This window comes from Cherax quadricarinatus, chromosome 27 (genome assembly GCF_038502225.1).
Source record: "Cherax quadricarinatus isolate ZL_2023a chromosome 27, ASM3850222v1, whole genome shotgun sequence".
NCBI classification, from domain to species: domain Eukaryota; kingdom Metazoa; phylum Arthropoda; class Malacostraca; order Decapoda; family Parastacidae; genus Cherax; species Cherax quadricarinatus.
In genome coordinates, this window is record NC_091318.1 from 12,053,858 (window position 1) to 12,076,947 (window position 23,090).

The 23,090-nt window shown below is 40.4% G+C and overlaps 1 pseudogene; it reads right to left on the bottom strand.

The window, feature by feature from the left end:
* Positions 1-23,090, bottom strand: part of LOC128691219 (glutathione peroxidase-like) — a 50,444-nt pseudogene that overhangs the window by 10,024 nt on the left and 17,330 nt on the right.

The window sequence follows — 23,090 nt, forward strand, 5'->3', positions numbered from 1 at the left end:
GTCAGATCCAGTTGCATGATGGGTCTCTTCTAGAATATGTAAGCAGATACAGGTATCTAGGCTTTGAGGTTCCACTACTTGGACTTGTTGTAACGAGACTTTGTCGCCAATACAAAGAAAGGCTGAGAGCACTTAGAGTTGTGGCAGGTTTTCATCTCAGGTATGGAACTAATGTTAAAATTGTGAAAATGATGTATCTTCCTTATATTAGATCATTGGTTGATTATGCGGCGCCACTACTTGCACTCGTGTCTGACTGGAAGCTTGGAGGGCTGGAAAAACTGCAAAACGAAGCCATGAGCATCATCCTAGGATGCCCTCGTACTGCCAAAATTTTAAATATGCGGAAAGAACTTAATATTCCAAGCACTAGAGATCGTGTTACTGAAAGAAATATCCTTATTGGGGTCAATATGCTTAGGTTAGCCCATTCAAACCCCTGCACAGAGCCCTCCAAACTTTCCTCAGCACTGGTGAACATCCTTCCAGATGGATCGAAAAAACTGGAACCGACCTCCGCATGAACCAGCTACATGATCTATGTCAAGTTAGGCAACAGACACACTTCCCTGCTCCGTGGGATATTACCCCATTCCAAACTACCATTCCTCCATTTCCCCCAAAAACTCTTCTTAAATCACAACCAAAGCTTCGTCTTGAAGCCAAACATGATGCCTTAAGCTGTATTGATAACTTAGTCACACAGAACACTCTTTCACAAATTATTTACGTTGATGGTTCTGTTCACCAGTCCACTGATGCAGCTGGTAGTGCTGCTGTTGTCATACAGAGTAATGGCTCTCATAAAGAAATTGGAGCACGCATCAATAACTGGGCCTCTACCCTTCAAACAGAACTGTTTGCCATACTCCTTGCACTCAAATGCGTCCATGTATCTAAGGCTGACACTTTAACTGTAACTGATTCTCTGTCATCCATAAATGCTCTCAGCTCATTAAGCATAAATTGTGGCATGCTTGTGTCAGAAGCCAGACATTGGTATGGTAAGATTGTGGACAGTGGAGTCAGAGTGCGCATGCTGTGGATTCCATCTCACATTAGTCTTCAGATGCATGATAGAACTGATAAATTGGCTAAGCTGTATGCTTTCAAAGAGGGAGTACATTACAATCTTGGCTTGTCAGGTAGTAGTTTGAGAACAATAATACGAAAAGAACTTCAATTGAACTTCATTGACTTAAGACTTAGGGAGATTGACACAAGTCAGTCCATCTATCATTCCATCATGCAGGAGGAGCCACATGTCTATGGTGCATCCAACAAGATAAGCAGACTCTTGGATGTCACTACCGCCCGGCTCCGGCTGGGTTACAAGTATCTATGGCAGGTTAAATCACCACCACCAGATGTAGACCAAACGAAATGTAAACTTTGCCAGATGGACTGTTGTCACACCTTGCGTGTGCGATAAAATTAATGAATTTAGAGACAACTCACTCAGAAATGTTCAAGAAATGGCAAAGTATTTTATCCACAGTGGTATATTACAGACCATTCTGGAGAAATACCCTGACTCTGCTAGTTGTAAATAATGCATTACCGCGCGCGCGCGTGTGTGTCTGTGTCTGTGTGTGTGTGTGTGTGTGTGTGTGTGTGTGTGTGTGTGTGTGTGTGTGTGTGTGTGTGTGTGTGTGTGTGTGTGTGTGCGCGCGCGCGCGCTCGTGTGGGGTGTATGACCCACTTAATATTTGCATTTATAACTCATTACAATTGTGACCAGGTGTGGACGTATCAGTGGCTTATTACTTTGTAATTTGTTCATGACTGTAACCATGTATAGGAGTGAGGCTGATTCATTACCTTTGTAACTAGTTCAGCTATCATAACTTTGGGGTTCAGTCCCTGAACCCATTATGTACCTTTGTAATTTTTTGACTACCACCCACAGGATGGGTGTAGGGTGCATAATAAAGATATTAAATTAATTATTATCCTCAGACCAAAAGCCTCTTTACCTCATCAAGGAGCTTCCCTTAAAGAGGACCCTAATATGAAATTTAACCACACTGAAATATAAACAAATAAGCACTTTTGTGATGTATCGGTCACAACAGGTGGCCATGCCATTAAAATAGGCCTAAGCGTTCTTAAGTCATATTAGAGGGGCGGCAAGTTTTGGTTGTGTTGCAGGCAGTGAAATAGTGCAGTGGTGATGCCAAAGGCTTGGGGGCTTCAGCCCTCCAAAATTCACTCGTTCCCAAGCTCTCATCTTGGCACTGCCATTAGGTCCTGTTCAAATTCCCATTCTGAGAGTGGACTTATTGATGTTCATTTCTGGCTCTATTTCTCTTTAAAATATTCCATTGTGATTTTAAGTATATTAGTGATAGGGAAGCGGAAGGTGTAGAAAGTGGGATAGGAATGCTTAGGGACATTCACGGTTATCAAGGTGAGGGGATTGTGAAATGCTAGAATTCTCAAACCATGGTACGGGTAGGGATTGAACTCGTGGCAAGAGTCGTAAAACTCCAGGCCAGCGAGTTCAAGCCCTCACCCATACCGTGGTTTGTTTGCAATCATGTCATTACGATTTTGTGAGTTAGAATTCTCATGTGGAGCCTGTGAAGGCAGAATCAATTTGTTATGGCTTGGGAGGACAGTGGAAGTGGGGGGGGGGGAGGAGGTATTTCTGTGATAGATATATAATATTGAAAGAATTGGGTAGTTGATCAAAGAATATAGTCTGAAGAAATGCCCTTTGTGGGTTTAGCACTTAGTAGTGATTATAATAATAATGTGAAGAAATGCTAGTGTTGCTAGCTCTTGAGACGAAAGATTTTGGAGGTCTATGAAACTGCAGTTAAAATAAAAAAAAAATGGGTGGTGGTAGTTACAACTTGAATTATGATGTTTCCTCACAATCTGCCCATTCTTCATGTGACCTGCAATGATTTGCCAAGTAACCACAATGCCGACATTTGGGGTATTTATTGCTGCGTTGGTTTAAACTCCCTCACCACCAAGCGTTGACCTGTTGTGTATATTGAGGGAAAAAGTTAAGTTCATTGCCATCGAACATCAGCTGAGGTATGTTAGTTGGATATTGTCTCCGTCCACTAGAAGAGTGGACACAAATTTTGACTCTGGTAGTTGGGAAGTGTTGGAATTCCAATTTTTTTTTTTTTGTATAATCAAAGCACAGTTTAAAGAGTCTTGTTGTATTCCTCTTTGAGGCATGACAAAAGTTCCTCGGTATGAATTGGTGTGGAGACGTATAAATTTATAGGTTTGGTCAGCATTAACGCTGATGAAATGCATCACTGTTTAGTAAATAGAAGCTGTTTTGGTTGACATGAGTCCTGAGTTCTTGGGCAAGTACTGTATGTGGTCATTCATATATGCTACAGGTAGGTAGGTAATTTTGAAATTTGAAGAATGCTTTGACAATGCAGATAATTCACCAATCTTGACGCTTAAAAATAAAAAATGGGAAGAGACAATGATAAAATTAACATAAAAAACTACTACCAAGAATTAAAACAGCTCAAATGAATTGTCACACAAGGTTAAAATAACTTATTCATCTGTGTATGTCAAGGATACCTAAAAGTTCTCCAAGATCGGTATAATAGGATCGTTGTTGTGTCATGTGTCAGATACAACACAGGACACGAGCCGGTGGAGAGTCGCAGTCATATGGGATCCAGGTGAGTGAATCAATTTCTTATGTATCATTAGGTAATAAAAATGGAGAGCATCTGAGAATAAATGATAAGAAATCACATCCACCCTCAACCACGGTCACCTCTGTTGTGAAAGATAGTGCTGCTGCTGTTCCCTGGACCCCACCTCTTAATCTACCTGGTGCACAACACCAGGATGGCACCTTCAGAATTGACTGAGCAAGGTATTACCAAACCACCGGTTTAGACGAGCATGAGCCGTGCAATCATCTGTCAACTAATGATGATTGTGGGTGAATCTGCAAGAGTGCCAGGTGTCCCACACCATCAATCACAACTCCTGGATTCACAGGCAACCTCCAGTAGTACTTCCATCATGGGAGGCCCTCCTAGACGGCCACTTAATGCCTCACTATGGGGGTCACCTGACATGCCAAAAGCTGATCAATTTTCAATTGAGCTGAGTGATCGAACAACCACATCTACCAACAAAAGCCAGTGATTCCCTTTCCTTCTCTCGAGGAACTGGATTCACAAAAGGCAAAATATTTCCAAACCTATGGCGCCTGCTACCTCAGCCTTCACCAGAATAGCGCACACAGTAATGTTCACATCGCCACTATGCCACAACATTCTATCCAAATTTGAGTTTAACTGAAGTTTTTATGCTATAGTAAAAAGATATTCTTTGATAACTATATTTAGTTAAAATTAAGCCATTTCTAACTTTAATTCTTTCAGGTTCCTACTTCCCATCTCATATTTGAAAATAATTACATGCAATGCCCACTCATTCCACGAATCTCTTAATTTACAAGTGCTCACCTTGAGGTATGTATATAGAGGATGCTCGTCGTCTCCATTTACCTCAATCTTCTTGAACAAGGTAAAGTTGGGCTCAAAGACTTTTCCCGGACGCACATGAGTAATCCCGTTTTTGATCTCCTCACCACTGCCACCTGGCTCTTGCTGTAAAGAAAAATTTTTTGTCTTGCCTTGTTTTCTACTGTTACGGGAACCACCGGAGTTAGGTTCAATATGCTCTTCAAAGTTACCCATGTTTATTAACAAAACTTTGCTCATTAAAGATGTAGGTATACAATATCAACTATTAAACAGTCATTCAACTCACTGAGCAGTATCATTATGATTTTGAGTAATTGTGATCATTCATAATCCCCTGAATATTGTGCATTATTTTTTTATATTTTATTTAAAACATCATAAATTACAAGGTAGTATAAAATATTAAATATCACAATAATACAGGATCTGGACAAGATTACGAAGAATTATATCACAAGTGCAAGAGAAAAAAATTATGAAACACGCAAAATACATACACACCATTCACTGACACACATTATACAAAATGATAATATATCTGACACATACACACAAAACTGTTGGAGGGGGACCCCCCCCCCATGAAAACTCATCTATAAATACACCCACATCATTCGCACACGTATTGATCACAGCAATGATCAAACATAAATTTTTGTAACTTTATATATACATGCAACTGATTATGAGATTTAACTTAAGAACAAAGTCTGGTAATTATCCGTCAACATTACTCTATAACAAAAATATGCATTACACAAAATTACATAAGCGTATAAAGCATCAACAACTTCAAGATTTTTACAGCATACGTTGCATCAGCAACGAAACTTAATAACATTACAAAAGTGATGGAAAACAAATTATGTAAAAACAAATATCAACCCCATCTAAGAGGAAAGAAATTCCCTACAAAATTACAATAAAAAACTGCGAAAATACATACCAGAAAAAATATCTTTGCAAAAACTGGTAGACTACCATGGACAGTGACTTCTATAACTCTCTTTTAATCTCAAGGACATATTTTTATACAAATCTTGGGCTAATCAAAATCTTGCACACAAAACTTACATGTCAACACAGCACCACTCAGTACATACCTTCCCGACCCTCACATTCCTTCGCAAGTCTTTACCTTATACACTCTCCCTCCGAAAAACTAATGTCAACCCGCTTATAAAGGAAACCAGTCCTTTACGTATAATTAGCTCGCCAACTGAATGAGGCCATTGACCGTAAGTTTGCAGTAGGTCTCCGGAAAACGTGTCCTCCACTGTCCCCCGTAAATAAGTTTGTTTCTGCAAACCGTTCTATATATGCCCGCCGCAATTGCCCTAATCCTAATTCTTCCTCCTCCCGTGTCCCTCATCCCCCAGGAAATATACAGAAAATCCACCACTACATACATAATCGCCCTTTTCACTTCTCTGGAGACCCCACGTACTTCTAATGTTAAGGCTAACCACACCCTTACCTCCCTCAACTCTTCACAGAAATAAACCGCATGAAAAGCTGTTTCCTGTTCTCCACAGTGATCGCAGGTCTGTTCCCTCACCAATCCCATTGAACACAAAACAGCTTTCGATGCTAATATCCCCATTATAAACCTATATACAAACTCCCGTACTCTCGGCGTTAACTTAAGCTTTAGAAAGTCATTCCATATCATACCCCAATCATACAAGGGATAAACCGATACCCCCTGTATGATTTCCGGCCTTCTGATCATCGTCACCAAACGCCCCACCCTAAGTTTTTCCACCTCCCTAATCAATAATAATAACCTCAGCATATCCTCGCATTCAATTAATTATTTTCCGCTCCACCATCTCCTCACATCCTTCACCACTTTCCCCACTCTAACCCCTCTTTCCCCCGCCCCTCCCTAACGAACCTCTGTTTCACATATAAAGCCTTTACTCTCGGCCCCAACGCTAAAAGGCCTACTCCTCTACTGCGTATATTCGACATCACCACCTCCTTGCTTAACCATGCCCTCCCGAAACCCCAAACATAACGTAATGCCCTCCTCTGAATCTCATGTACGTCTGGAGTCCGCAGTGGATACACCACAGCCATACTCCATACTTTACTATAAACTAATGAATTTACAATTATCGCCCGCTGTTGTAAGGTGACATCCCCCGCCCGTAAACTCCTTAACCTTTTTACTGCCTTCTCCACCACCACCTCCGAATTCACCTGCCTAGCCTCTCGCGCATGTCATGTATATAACTCCACAAATTTTTAGCCTATCCACTACTTCCCACCCAAACTCCAACCCCAAGCCCTCCCCCACCCAGGCACCCACCTCCAGCAAACTTGATTTTGCTCTGTTCACCCGCATGCCAGACGCCCTCCCGAAAAGCTCCAACACACTTTCCGCCGTACGCAATCCCTCCACTCCGGCCATCAGAACAGCGGTATCATCCACATACCCCATCACTCCTATACACCCATCCTTCTCCCCATTTAAAATCCCCCTCCCCTCAACGAGCCCATAAAATGGGTGCTGCATACACGCAAACAATATTTGAGACGGGACACCCCTGTCTCAAACCCCTCTCCATCCTTACAGGCTTTCCCAACCTGCCATTAATTTGTACTCTCACCATTGCAGATGAATACATTGTATCAACCCACCTCACCACTCCCATGCCAAAACCGAGATGCAACAAACTAGCCCTCAGAAAGTTTCTATCCACACAGTCATATGCATTTTCTCAATCAATGCCCAAAAGCCCTCCTCCGCTGCAACCCTCCAACAAATCCCTAATGCGGCCATGCCCATCTCTCATGCTTCTGCCCGGAATACCCATCTGCCCCTTATGAATAACCCCACGTAACACCTTCATCCTATTGCCCAGTATCTTCGCGAAAATCTTGTAGTCGGCACACATTAGCGAAATAGCTCTGTACTCACTCAATACTCTTCCCTCTTGCTTTTTGTGTACTAATACGACTACACCCGTTCGCTGAGTCTGTCCTACCTGTCCCTCCCGTCGCATACAATTCATGACCCTCACCAGACAGTACTTAATGTGCTCCCATTGAATTCTATAAAAATCATTTGATATCCCATCTATACCCGGCGCCTTGCCAGTACTCATGTTGAACACAGCCTCCTCAACTTCCCCCATGCTAATCTCACCTCCCATCCCCATGCCCTCCTCTCTACATGACCCTAAACCTCTCCCCCCAACACCTCCTCCATAGCATCGCCCTCCTCCCCCTTCCCCCACTTCTTTTGGAACCAGAAATCAGCATAATTGCTCATGCCTTGTGTAGTATTCAGTACCTGTCCCTTGTGATAACCACCCATATTCTCACTTACCTCCAAGTTAAAATAGTCGAATCACAGCCTCCATTCCCGCCCTTACACGTACTGCATCAAATCTACCATTATGTAACTCTGCCAACCTGTCCTTGAGTTGCACCATGTTTCCGTACTGCCGCCCCCCCCCCTTCCTCATAACACCCATTTAGCTGATATTCAAAATAATTTTGCAACCCATACCTCCACCCTGCCTCTTCCCTTCCCTTTCTCTTATAGAAACCTGCTATACCCGGCTTAGCGTGCCTTTCCCACCATTCTAAGACACGACTCTACCTCTCTAGAATTCCAAAAAGTTTGCCACCATTCCCCAAAAGCCATACTCACCTCCTCACTCCTCACGAGTCTTGCATTTAATTTCCAAAAACCCGATTGTATCCTAACCATACCTTCCCAATCAAGATCTGCTATAAATGCCCTATGATCAGAAAACCCCACATCAAAAGTCCTGACTCCCAACACACGTACAGCTTCCGTTGCATAGATCCTATCTAATCTTGCAGCATAATCCCGTCTAACAAACGTATATTCAACCTGCCAACCCCCCCTCCCCACAACATCCAAAACCCCCACGTCTCCAAACACATTACGTAACAAGCCCAACATACACCCCGCCCCCCTCGGTTCCACATCCCCCCCCCCCCTAATAACACAATTCCAATCTCCCCCTATTAGTGACTAAAGGTAAACCCCTTAAATAGTACATCAAAAATTCCCTCACAAAGTTCTTGACTCGTGCGTTGCCAACTGCCGGCATATACACTCCTATAAAACAAACCCTCGTTGCACCCCACTCCCCCTCCACCCTCACGACCCTCCCCCCCTCCTCCCACCCCAAAATACGCAATGGACTGGTTTCCTTTACAGCCACAACAACCCCACCTTTCAACCTCAAAGAGCCACTCACATACAACTTATATCCTTTCAAAGACAACTCACAACCAAACTTATAATTGTGCTCCTGAATGAAACATATGTCTACATTAAATCTTTTTAAAAACCATTCCACCCATACTCTTTTAACCTCGGCTCTCAGGCCATTAACATTGATCGTTACAACCTTGAATTATGACAGTAAAGGCGGCTTGCCCCGCCGCCTTGGAATGGCACCCGCGTGACCTGGCTGCTGACTAGAGCCCCGTTTGGCACCTTGTCTGTCCAGTCCCCCACCCCCCCCCCCTTATTCTTTGAACCTTTCAGTACTTCAGTACCGCTACACCCACTCTCCGGGAGATCCAACCTGGGCTTCCAAGACTTCTTCCCAGGTCTCTGCCCTGGCGTTAAGACGTCATCCATATCAGACGTCCCAGCTGTTCTCTTGTGTGAACCTCCGTCTCCACATGTAACCTCCTTTTCCATGCACGCTGTGCACCTCAGCCACTACCGTGTGCTTCTTTCCCTCATTGCACATGGTCTTCCCACGTCCCGATGAGACTGTAGTCTCCTCCAATGAGCGTCCACGCTGCTCATTATCCAGACTACTTAACAAAACTTTTCTCATTGAAGATGTAGGTATACAATATCAACTATTAAACAGTCATTCAACTCACTGAGCAGTATCATTATGATTTTGAGTAATTGTGATCATTCATAATCCCCTGAATATTGTGCATTATTGTCTGGGAATATAAATTCTTACCTGTTTGCAATGCTCTGAATAACCAATGTCTCTACAAAGTTTAAAATACATTCAAACTAATTTTGTAACAATTGTATAATTTTTGAAAATTAAAATTTACTTACTGTTGCGAAAATTATACTGGCTGACAAAAATCTAATAAACGATTGATGTTCTGACACTGAATAACACCTCACCACACACGGGTGCATGGGTCATCGAAATGAAGGTAACTGATTGATAAGAGGAACCCTACTCGTCACCCTTTTTAACCCAACTCAGTAACAATAATTCCACAAACACAGGAATCCAATATACCTACACAGGCCAGGGTTTACCCAATTCCCTGATAAAACTGAACAAAGATGCATAGACCAAACAGGAAGTGATCTGAAAACGTGCATCATCACACACAAAAGTCAAACAAAAAAGTTTACCCCTAATTAAGTATAACAGAAATGCCCTATTAATTTGAACAAAACTAACATCACCAGGATGCAGCTACAAAAGGAAAAATTATATCCCAAATATATCAAATCATAACAGCTACTGAAGGTAATAAGAATTTATAAATTCTTTAACCACTCTTTATCTGTTATGTAAGAAAGTATTCTATAAATAATACACAATATTTTTCAGTGTTGAAATTCGTGCAGCAGCAAGTGAATAACCTGCAGGACATGAAGGTTGCTACCACTCACCATGCCAAACTGGTTGCATGGGAAAGCTAGCACCTCAAAGTTGCTAAATGATTCTTGCAGCACATTCATGTCAAGGTATTGATCGGTGTAGCCTCAGTAAGTGGCTACATTGACGATCAGCACCACCTGTTGAAGAAAAAATGCATTTTAATACATCGTCTATTTTGTCACGAAGACTGGGCGACTGACCAAGAGAACACGATATTTACTTATTCTTGTTAATAACCATATAGAAAAGGAGGTGAAGAGCAACCTGTTCTTGTGAAAAAAGGAAGCATTATGGAAATAAAAATAAGAAATATCAAGAGAAATACGGAAAAGCAAAGGTTAGATTTTTTTTTATATTTTATTTAAAAGACATGCAGAGTACATAAAAGTAAACGACAAATTACATAGCGAAAACAGTGGTGAAAAAAAAATCAATACACACCTCAATTACAACAATAAGTCTTACAATATATATTGCAAAATTCTGCATAGTACATGTACTTTCCAATCAATATGGTACATCTGAAAGACACAAATCTGTACAGTAAACAATGACCATTCCAATCCTTGGAGTAATGACATTATGCCTGGAACACTAAATCTAACCTATAGACACCTTGGCAGGTATATCTAATTCCTGACTGTACATCCTGCCACGGAATGTACCCCTTACATTCTGAAAACACTACCCGCCCCCCCCCCCCTTTTTTTGCGCGTCAAGCCACCTGACACGTAACAATCTTTATATTTAACTTTATATTGTATGAAATGCTTGCATTATTCCATACTGAACAACATGATACGTTCAGAATAACTCAATATAATGAGATAATATAAAAATAAATTCTACATGATTCATGTACAACGTATATCTACTAAACACCCAAACATATCACCTTCTAGAATCTAGAGGAAGGTATAAATATATACATATGAAGCATACACTTTACAACACAACCAGTAAAACAAACAAACCTATTCCTATGTCATCCATCAAATACCATACAATATATGTCACCTCAAAGGTAACCTAAACCTACGGGCTCTATAGAGCTCCCATGAAAAAACTATGTACTAAAAACACAAGATGAGTCAAGCTTTTCTAAAAATATTTCAATCATTCATTAAAACCACTGCTAAGATGTAATTCTTTTTACATAATATATAACAGTGCATGACCTTCACACTTCGATAACTACTGATGCCTTCCTACCACACTCAATACCTCATGTTTATATATATATTTTACATTCACACAGTGCACACATATTGTCATTTCATTACACACATACCAATAATTTCGTTTCATATATATAATATTCCATCACATTACATCTGTCGTCCTTTGTCAATTGCATAATTAATAATTAAATTGAAGAACATGTATCGTTCACAACACACAACCCGCTCATCACACAGTCAAAGGCACTTATGTCTCAGTACTATATTCATTCTCTTCCACACTAAACCTTTTCACACTGTCCTCATCGGGAAGCCAGCCCGCCGCGACCCCTTACTTTACACGTAAATCCCATAAATCACTCAACCTAAAACTCCGATAGCCCTCAGTAAAAGCAGTCTCCCAACTCCCTCCGTAAATTTCCCTATTACGACACTTAGTTCTGTAAAATGTCGCAGCTAACACCTTTATCCTCTCATCCACGCCCACCTCCCTCATGGCCCATGACGTATAAATAAAATCCGTGACCAAATACGCCACTGCATTCTCCACCATCTTACTCACCCCACCTATATCCAAACTTAAAAGCCTACAACACCTGCAACCCTCCTCCACCCACTAACCTAAACACCTTTCCTAACCAGACCCACACAACTTCTATACAGTCACAAAAATATACCGCATGAAAAATTGTCTCCATGCTTCCACACGCTCTACATTCCCCTCCCTCCCTTATCCTCCTTTTGAATAGGACAACCCGACGGCAAAATCCCATGTAAAAATCGAAACATTACCTCCATAACACCCGGTTTTACACGTAATTGTTTTAGACGCGTCCATATTTCGCTCCACGCATACACAGGGTATGCCCCTTCATCAAACGTGCGCGCGGCCGACCATCCTAATTAGCGTCTATAAATAACTAATCATGATTGTAACCAGATACAAACATGTAAATAGTTCATTACCACTAACTTGTTCAGCTATCAAAACTTTGCGGGTCAGTCTCTGGACTCATTATGTATGTACCTTTGTAATCTTTTGACTACCACCCACAGGATGGGTATGGGGTGCATAATAGATGTTAAACTAACTGCTAGACTAGGGCTAGGTTATAAGTATCTAACGACAGTTTAGTTTCTGCGGATATGCCAGTCAAACGAAATGTAGAGTGTATGGACAGAGACAGGGCCACACACTTGAACATATTTTATAATGTCGAAACATCCAACCACTTAAGTCCAGACAAACCCTACAGAAAATGGTAAATCACTTCATTGTTAATGATAAGATATCTAAAACCTTGAGGTTATATCTACACTTTCTATCGATTAGATGAAACTTATTATTTGATGAAATTCATAGTAGTAATGACAATTTTTAAGACTGCATTTACGTATTTCACTGAGTAGATTATTAGCTATGAGATTCGATTGTACTATATGAAATGACTAACTTCTTAATGGTAGTAACTATGCCTACTGAGGTTTGACAAAGACCCATTACAACCTTTGTAATCCTGCATTTTTGCGTTACCGCTGCCATTTATCCCGCTGCAGGTGCGGGATAAATGGCAGCTGTTTGAGGCGACAAACAGCAGCATGTGTCATAGCAGTATCTTTAAAACAGCAGACAATAAGAGAATCTTCGAGACAGCACATCAGCAGCATCTTACAACAGAATCTTTCAGACAAAACAGCATCAGCAGGGCAACAAGACATACACCAGCAGCATCTTCATGACAACAGACACACAGTAGTAACATCTAGGCAACAGAAATGCATCTAGTGGCTTTCTTTTGTGACTACCAAAGCTTTATTACATGTAAACTACATTATTTTTGTACCACAAAAACAATAATTATTTGAATTTGAACAGCGATATCAAGACGACAGACATACAACAGCACCATCCAGACAACAGATATACAGCAGCAAAATAAAGATAACAAGCATACAGTAGCAACAGCAAGATAAAAGACATACAGCAACATCTTCAGTCCAACAGTCATACATCATCTTCAAGATAAGACATACAACAGCATCTTCATGACAACAGACATACAACAGCAGGATTTTTCAAGATAATAGACATACAGAAGCACCTTAAAGACAACATACAGTAGCATCATAACAGTAGCGTTCAGTGAAGAGGCGGGGCCAGGAGCTGAGTCTCGACCCCTGCAACTACAATTAGGCGAGTACATCGTCATCAAGACAACACACAGCAGAAGTTGCATCTTCAAGATAACAGACATACAGCAACAGTATTTTCAAGACATACAACATCAACATCTTGACAACAGACATACAGCAGCAGTTTCAAGGCAACAGACATACAGCAGCAGCTTCAAGGCAACAGACATACAGCAGCAGCTTCAAGGCAACAGACATACAGCAGCAGCTTCAAGGCAACAGACATACAGCAGCAGCTTCAAGGCAACAGACATACAGCAGCAGCTTCAAGGCAACAGACATACAGCAGCAGCTTCAAGGCAACAGACATACAGCAGCAGCTTCAAGGCAACAGACATACAGCAACAGTATTTTCAAGACATACAACATCAACATCTTGACAACAGACATACAGCAGCAGCTTCAAGGCAACATACAGCAGAAACATCCTGGAGACATAGTGGCGACGGTTAAGATAAACATGGACCGTCGCAGACATGTGCCCTTCATTACAGTCCCCGTGTCTCCAGGATACTACAGTGATAACACTTTTTTTGCTAGAAATAAGGCGTATCCGAGAAGTAGTAAAAAAATAAAACGCAGTTAATTGAGACCTTTATTAGTACGACGTTTCAACTACACGAGGCTTTATCAAGTAGGTGAAACGACGTAATAAAGAATGTATGTATTTGGCTGTATTTCTTTTTAACACTTGCGTGCTTAATTTGTAATTCATAGTGTGGACACATGAATGACAAATATTGTAAGATTCTTATTAATAAATGACTAGAAACCTTGGTGATTAATTAATTAGGGTGTGATTAATTAATAAGAACATAATTCATCCTATGAACTTTTCAAAAAAAAAAAAATTGGGAATTAATATTCCCTGTTTTAGGTCTTCTAGTTCATACGAAGCAAGTCCTTTCCCCCCTCCTAACATTATTTTATTTCTCGTATGTGTAACAAAATTTTTTAAGTAAGTATATGCGTTGATGACTACCTGGCAGTTGGTATTTATTTTTTTTAGCTATACCATTACTAAATTTAATTGCTTCGGTCTGAATTAATTATTACTTTAACTGGTCAAGTTATTTAAACACATTAGGTATATAGCCTTATATTATACCTTTCATTTATTTGTACATTGCAATCAATTATAATCCTTAAGTATTTTAAAAGAATTTCACAAAAGAGAACGTAATTTCAAAGAGAACCTAACTTGTAGAGCTTAGTCCACTTCTAACTTTAGTAGGAAAAATTTCTGAGGCTTTGGACTAATTTGCCCTCAAGGGAGGTTCCTTGACGCTGGTGAGGGGCTCTTGATCTAGGGAATTGGATCTGTGCTCCAGTTCCCTGAATTGAGTCTGAATACCTTCCATCCCCCTCCACATGCGCTGTATAATCCTACAGGTTTAGAGCTCCCCCATAATTATAATTTGGACTAATTTATATATTCTCAACATAATTAATGTCCAACGTTTATAGTCTGTTACCCAAATTGTACAGCATAATACTCCAAGTGAGGTCTGACAAAATCCGAGGTTAATCTAAGATTACACCAGCAAAATATTCATATTACACTCCTAGTTGTATAACCACGTACTTTACTCCGTATAGCCTCTCACACTCCCTCGTTGCACCTGCTCTCCTCTCCTCTTCCGTGGATCAAACCTGAAGGTTTCCCATTCCCCAGGAGGTATATGACCCCTACAGGTTTAGCGCTCCCCCTAAATATTATAATAATACACTCCTCATCGCCTTCACACATTTGTCCTCTCGCTCATCCCTACCTGCAACGCTGTTTAATCCTTCCGGGTTTAGCGCTTAAGGTTATATTATTATTTATTCCGTACATTATCTTTCTTTTTTTTTTACTTATCATATTAGAAGTTATTTGCATTAAAATTTAATATCCCAATTAACATTATTTACATTTGTCTTCACTGAACTGCAAATAAAAAAAATGGTTATAACTATGACCACAGTTTTTAAAGGGATAGACCGGTAAGCCAGCGGAAGGCCTTGGTCAGATGACCAAAAGTTCCAACTGCGGGTCATCATCTAAGACTGGCGTCAGGAAACACCTATCCTGTTTCCTGACGAACCTTACCTAACCTAACTGAACTGCATTTACAGTTTCAACTTTACAATCTCTTAATATCATTAGTTTCGTGGTATATTCCTTTGAATTTATTGTGTGTATTACATTAGTACAGGCTGAAAATTTATTTACTGTTTGCTCCAAAGTTACGAGCATTTATTTATATAAATATTAGAGGTTCTAAAACCCTGCGGCACACGGCTGAAGACTAATTCTGTTTTATCTCTTACATATGCCCTGATCCACTTAATTTTTTTTCTGCCACTGCCATATGTTATAACCTTATTCACAAAACCTTTCATGTGGAGCAGTAGCAAGTGCCTTGTAAAGGTCAGAATTATTATCTGTGATGATACAGATGTGCCGAAAAGGTAAAACCTGTTATTTTGGCTTAAATATCAACGCTTTTCTTGCCGAAAATTTGTGTGTGCAATAAATTCGCAAAACAAAATCTGAACTCAACGAAAAAAGTATTTTGTGTTTATTATTAAATTGTAAACTTATCTAAAATACAGTATACAGGTAACAAAGTGAGGCCTATTGCAGTAGGCCTATTGGCCCATGATGTAAGTAGCAGTAATAGTAGTCGCAGAAGTGGAGGTAACTCTTGGTTGTCATGTGATGGCAGGGTTTATTGTTTTGACGAGAACTTTCGCTTAATACTTCAGAGATGACATCACCGGGAGTGATGTCACACGTCCCATGACACCCAGCGCGTGACAACTCCTTGGGGGCTATACAAGCCATTCTTTTTCATATGAGCCATGTACTTGAAAAAGCCCAGTGTTTGGTAAATGTACAAAAAAAAAAAGGAATTCTCTGCATTTTGTGCCTTTCACCAAACGTCTGTATAGTGTAACTTTCTCCCTCACTGTTTACTTAACTTTATTTATAGGGTTAAATTATTCTTGAATTGTGTTCAAGTGAAACAGTCTTAATGGTTCACGTGCAGTAGATAGACTTTAAACCTAACTGAGATGCACGCTGAGTCAGGCCACCGAGAAGAGTGTAAAGTCTAAGTGCTGATAATCTGGTTGAGTGACTAGTTTTCATAAATTTTCTCGCTTAAAATTGTAACTGTCGCATTCATTATTGGTTAGTAATCTCTTAAACAGAGGATCAGTGTCTCCTTCGGCAACTAGGAATGCATTTGATGCTGATTGTCTGCAGATCACGAAAAGAACATTTTGTAGGAGCAGATTTAATTTATTCTATTAGTATTATTGCTTAGTATCCGGCATAGAGGGATGAAGAACTTGGGCACTACCATACGCCAAAGGTGAGAGCTAAAAATTTGTGTATGCCCTGCATGTGTGTATGGTCTGCAAAAATTATTGCCCTCCCTTCTTGTTTGATAGTCCTGCCATTTAAACTGAAAAAAAAAACAGTATAACGATTGAAATAAATCGTTGACAGAGTCTAACGTAATTCATGCGAATGGCAGACCTCCCTGTGAGAGCTGAGCTGGAGGGCACAGTATTAACATGGGTCAGCGCTGTGAGGAGCTGGGAGAAACTCACTTAAAGATAGGTGAAATAATTGTTATCTGGCTGATAGCCGATAGGTAAGTGATTTCATACGACCTTCAGTGTTTTTAATTAATATTCCAAACTACTGACCTATCGTAGGGGTTCTTAAATGGAGATATCGAGGGTTGAAGGTAGACACACTTGTTGGATGGTAACGATATATATTGTCAGACTGAGATGATGAGAAATGGAGCCCAGCCTCTGCCTGTCTTAGCCTGGATATCTACGCCGACTGAGAGCGGGACAGAGGTACGAACGTACACATGCGCATCCCGTGACGTCACACAATAGTCACAGGCCTAAAAGGGATCTCCTATCTAAAGCACATGGATGATACTAATATGCTGATACCTGTGTTGTATAGCAACTATGCTGACAGACCTAGTAACTCACACTGGCTGCCTATAAGTCAGAATACACACGAATACCTGGATTATACCTGGAGAGAGTTCCGGGGGACAACACCCCCACGGCCCGGTCTGTGACCAGGCCTCATGGTGAATCAGGGCTTGATCAACCAGGCTGTTACTGCTGGTCGCACGTAATCCAACGTACGAACCAAAACCCGGGTGGTCAGGTACTGACTTTACGTGCCTGTCCAGCGCCTGCTTGAAGACAGCCAGAGGTCTACTGGTAATCCCCCTGATGTATGCTGGGAAACAGTTGAACAGTCTTGGACCCCTGATACTTATTGTGTTGTCTCTTATCGTGCTAGTGACACCCCTGCCGTCTGCCGAGTCTTTTGTTTTCATAGGGAGTGATTTTCGTGTGGAAGTTTGGTACTAGTCCCTCTAGGATTTTCCAGGTGTATAAAATCATGTATATACTTTTGTAATAATTTTGTATATACATAATTATTTATATTAGGAAACTAAGTGTATTCCCTAACAGTGACACTTCTTTAATACTTAACGTAAATTTAAATAGGTAAAGCTTTTTAATGGTAGGTAGGTAATTAGGTTTGTCAGGAAACAGGACAAGTGTTTCCTGACGCGGGTCTTAGTCATATGATGACCCACAGCTGGAGCTTCTAGTCATCTGACCGAGGCCTTCCGCTGGCTTACCTGTTTACCTGGAGTTTACCTGGAGAGAGTTAACATAAGAACATAAGAACGAAGGAACACTGCAGAAGGCCTACTGGCCCATGCGAGGCAGGTCCAAGTCTCCTACCGGCTTAAGCCAATGCACCCAACCAAGACAGGTCAGGTCACATTGACTTAAGGGAGGAACACGGCAACCGACCTGGTAGCACAAGCTATCAGGTCCAACTCACACCCACCCACATCCACTCATGTATTTATCCAACATATTTTTAAAGCTACACAACGTTCTGGCCTCTATAACTGTACTCGGGAGTTTGTTCCACTCATCCACAACTCTATTACCAAACCAGTACTTTCCTATATCCTTCCTGAATCTGAATTTTTCCAACTTAAAACCATTGCTGCGAGTCCTGTCTAGGCTAGATATTTTCAGCACACTATTTACATCCCCTTTATTTATTCCCGTCTTCCATTTATACACCTCAATCATATCCCCCCTAATTCTACGTCTTTCTAGAGAGTGCAGATTCAGGGCCTTTAGTCTATCCTCATAGGGAAGGTTTCTGATACATGGGATCAACTTTGTCATCCTCCTTTGTACATTTTCCAGAGAATTTATATCCATCCTGTAATACGGTGACCAAAACTGTGCAGCATAATCTAAATGAGGCCTAACCAAGGATGTATAGAGTTGAAGAACAACCTGAGTTCCGGGGGGTCAACGCCCCTGCGGCCCGGTCTGTGACCAGGCCTCATGGTGGATCAGAGCCTGATCAACCAGGCTGTTACTGCTGGCTGCACGCAATCCAACGTACGAGCCACAGCCCGGCTGGTCAGGTACCAACTTTAGGCGTTTGTCCAATGCCTGCTTGAAGACAGCCAGGGGTCTATTGGTAATCCCCCTTATGTATGCTGGGAGGCAGTTGAACAGTCTCGGGCCCCTGACACTTATTGTATTGTCTCTTAACGTGCTAGTGACACCCCTGCTTTTCATTGGGGGGATGTTGCATCGTCTGCCGAGTCTTTTACTTTCGTTGCGAGTGATTTTCGTGTGCAAGTTCGGTACTAGTCCCTCTAGGATTTTCCAGGTGTATATAATCATGTATCTCCCGCCTGCGTTCCAGGGGGTTACAGGTTCAGGAAATTCAAGCGCTCCCAGTACCTCCTAGACCTGTCCACCCCTTTAAAAAATAGTTATGATTATAGCTTTATGAAGCATGTCATGTGTATATATGTCAATTCCATAATTTTTGCTTTAATTAAGATAAAAAGTATACGTGGTAAGAGGTCCAGTTCCAGAAAAAAATTATACCTATATATGATTACTCTATAATTATTACCATAATTATAGAGTAATCATAAATAAATAAACACAAGATAAATAATGTTTTGTTTATAAATTAATAAAAATAAAATTTAATATAATGGAAACAAAATATAGCAAGGTTGTAAGCCTAATGTAGTTAAAAGAGGAACAAAATTTTTGGTATGGTTCTTCTCGAGGGAGCCCCTGACGTCGGTGAGGTACTTTTGATCCAAGGAATTAGATTTTCTTTTGCCTTCCTTCGATCGAACCTAAGTACCTCCCATGACCCCTACGGATTTAGTGATCCTACAAAACTAGAATAATGGGATGGTTGGTGCATTTGTTTAGTGTGTAAACGAAGGGAAGGTACCTGACTGGCAGAGAACGTGTGTCATTCTTAGCGTCATGGGAAGGTGTTGATTTAAGAAGATAGTGACTAGCATTGGTACCATAAGAATACAGTGGTGTCAACGCTGTTATATGGGTTTGAAACATGGTCTCTGGATGCTTCATTAAGGTGGTTGAAGACTGGAATTAACACACTGTTGTAAAAAAACAATGTGGTAATGTGTGTGTTACAATTCAAAGAGTGAAGAGGATGTTGAAGTTTGGTCATACTAAGCAAGAAGCAAGGTAAGTTAATCAAAAAGGTTTATACATGCATCGTGGATGGCATTATACCATGGTGTCTGCATGTAGGTTGTACCCTTCTGGAAAGACAACTTTGGTGTATATGATGGTGAACGTGTTTCAATCTTTGGTCACTATTGCTTGGTAGGAAACAGCAGATTAAAAAAATGACGAAATGCTACAAATACTTATATGCACATATTCACTGCTTGCCTAACATAAAACCCTAAAAACCGAAGACAAATAAAAGAAACAAAAGCATACGCCTCAGTAGCTGCCAGAGAAAATAAGATTAACAAATAGAAAAACTGTATTAAAAATAAAAAAAACTGAAGAGCGCAACCAAAGACTAACGGAGCAAGATGAGTAATGTTAAGAGTGCCCACTTAGCCTTCCCTGACCTTGTTGACAACATTAGGATGTTGCCTAGCCCCAAGGCCCCATAAACAGTCCAGCCTCAAGGTCGAACAACACCCGCCAAAAAATGTTGGTCCCTCTGTATCCCACAGAGGGAAGGGGGAAAGACACTGAGGCAAGAGTCAGATTGTACGTGCTGGAGATCACCATCTTGAGATGAGTAAACAGAATTATCTGGCAAGTTGTTGTGTAACCCAGTTACCCAGGCAACAGTCGACCACCCCATTCGATAGCCAAGGCAGTTGTAGCCCCATGCGTACTACACTTTCACCATTGATAAAGATCTGAGAAAGGTATCCCCTAACTCCAGTCCCTTGTGCCTCAATGCATACGATTGGAATAATGCATAGCGCAGCATAAACTGAGAACATTTGATCCAATCCTAAGGTTACCTTTGAAACCCATTTTGTTGAGAGGAGTGGGGCGTTTATATACTAGATATCACAAGATAATACTGAACATATTTTCTTCAGTATGCCCTTGAACACGAGTTGTCGAGATATTTACACGCAGTTCAACTTTTTACGGTGTCGGAGAAGAGATTGATACGAGTCAGCTTCAAGTGACTCGGCTTGGAGTTTTTAATTTTTGTATTGCCATGACACTAGTGGGTTTAGAACTTAGTTATGATTGTGATAATATTGCCTGTCGTATTGTTATTCGTTAACCGTAATTATGGCACACATTTACCCAAGTAAAACAAAATGGATTACTATTTAGGGGAAATGTTAAACTCATTCGTATAGTCTATGGAGACTTGTTAAAGTCCTGATTAGGGTGAAACGTCATATTAAAATGTCTGCAGTGTTAGATGTGTTTCATAAAATTTGTCGTCTACTCGCCATTCACTGTATTTAGATATGTTGTGTTACCCTAAGTTAAATACTTATTACTTTTCACTATTCCATGCGTCTAAAACCGTGTGCTGAATTCAGAAATTGCAGATTATTAAAACATGAATTTGTAAAAAAAAAATTAACCTGACTAAAGCTTACCTAGTTTTCTTAGAAATCGACCTAGGAGTCAGTGTTCAAGCGTGTAAGTGGCAGGAATTATAAGTATCAACCATGAAATAATTATCTCCTGATTTGTTTACTTATCCTTGATCAAAGGCTATGCTATGTACAGCTGTTAAACCATCAAATTACTGGCATTCATTAACTAGAGTGAATATTAAAACCGCTGTTGGCGTTAAAAGTGGTTTTTAGTCTATTGATATTGGTTTAGTTAGTTTAATATTTTTATTATGCACCCCATACCTATCCCGTGGGCGGTAGACCACTGATATTGGCCAATTTGTATTTGCGTAGTTGTAGAGGTTAAACCTTATTGGTGCTGAGGTTACTCCAGTATACCTCTCCCTGCCGTGTATTAAACTACTCTACCACGTCGACGTCTATTAGCGATCCACCTACATTTGTAATTTCCTATCTGTGCTTTCGATAACTGGCCTTCAACTCGTGGGTACGGCTTGTGTCAGAAGAAGGGCGTTGGTATGTAGACGTTGATCCCTATCTCCATCAAGGATATCAGTTCTGTATCCCTATCCACACGTGAAGATAAAATTTATCATAATCTGCTGGCCCCTTTTCTGTAATGATGTACTGTCCTTCGAACTGTGTTAATTATACTGTTTAATAATAAAATATAAAGAAAATCACCATGTCAGTTTAGGTGCTTGGGTACCCACTAGGCAGCCTGGTGATAGACACTATGCCTTTGTAATCAGCAATTAAGATGTTTCTAGCCTCACTCACCTTGCCTTTGTAATCAGCGAGTGAGATGTTTTTGGTCTCTAAGAGATCCAGCTCCTCGAAGTCATAGATGCTTCCTCCATTAGACGGGTGATGGAAACACGCCCGCGACGCCACAATCTCCTGGGCCCCCACGCCCACACACGCCAGACTCACTAGGCCCATCCACAACATTCTGAAATATATAAATAAATATTTAAGGAAAAGGAGTATTGTTCTAACGAATTTATTTAAATACTTAGAAGCTGGTAGATCGATGTGAATGAAAGAATTAATGATAAAAGAAAACAGGGGAAAAATAATTATGATAAATCAATTAAGATATAAAATCAAATATAATAAAAAGTTAAATAATAACAAAGAAGTGTAATTTATCAGTGGAGTGCCGTGAAAAAATTGATAGGTTTAACACATAATATTTAAGGCTTTTGATAATGCTGCAGTACGAATAATAAATATTTGTTTTAATTGATTTATAGTTTAGTAGAATTCTTTATTAGCAAATAATCAGTAACACTGCTGAATAAATGGGGTTTGCTCCAAAGTTTTTGCAATAATTCTTTTAAATTGACAGGTTCAATATTTACAATATCTTTTTTAACCCTGAGAACTTCTGAAATAAGTTTATAATTAGCTTCAAGGCATTGAAGCTGTAGTCTACAGAAGCAGTCATTGTTCGAACCATAACTCGCAGAGACTACCTGTTTCAATCTCAGCATTTTCCAAGTTATTCAGCTTTATGAAACTCAAAACTTATCTTATAGTATTATCTAGGAATTTGGCTGACATGTAAACAACTCCAATGTTGTGATTTTTATC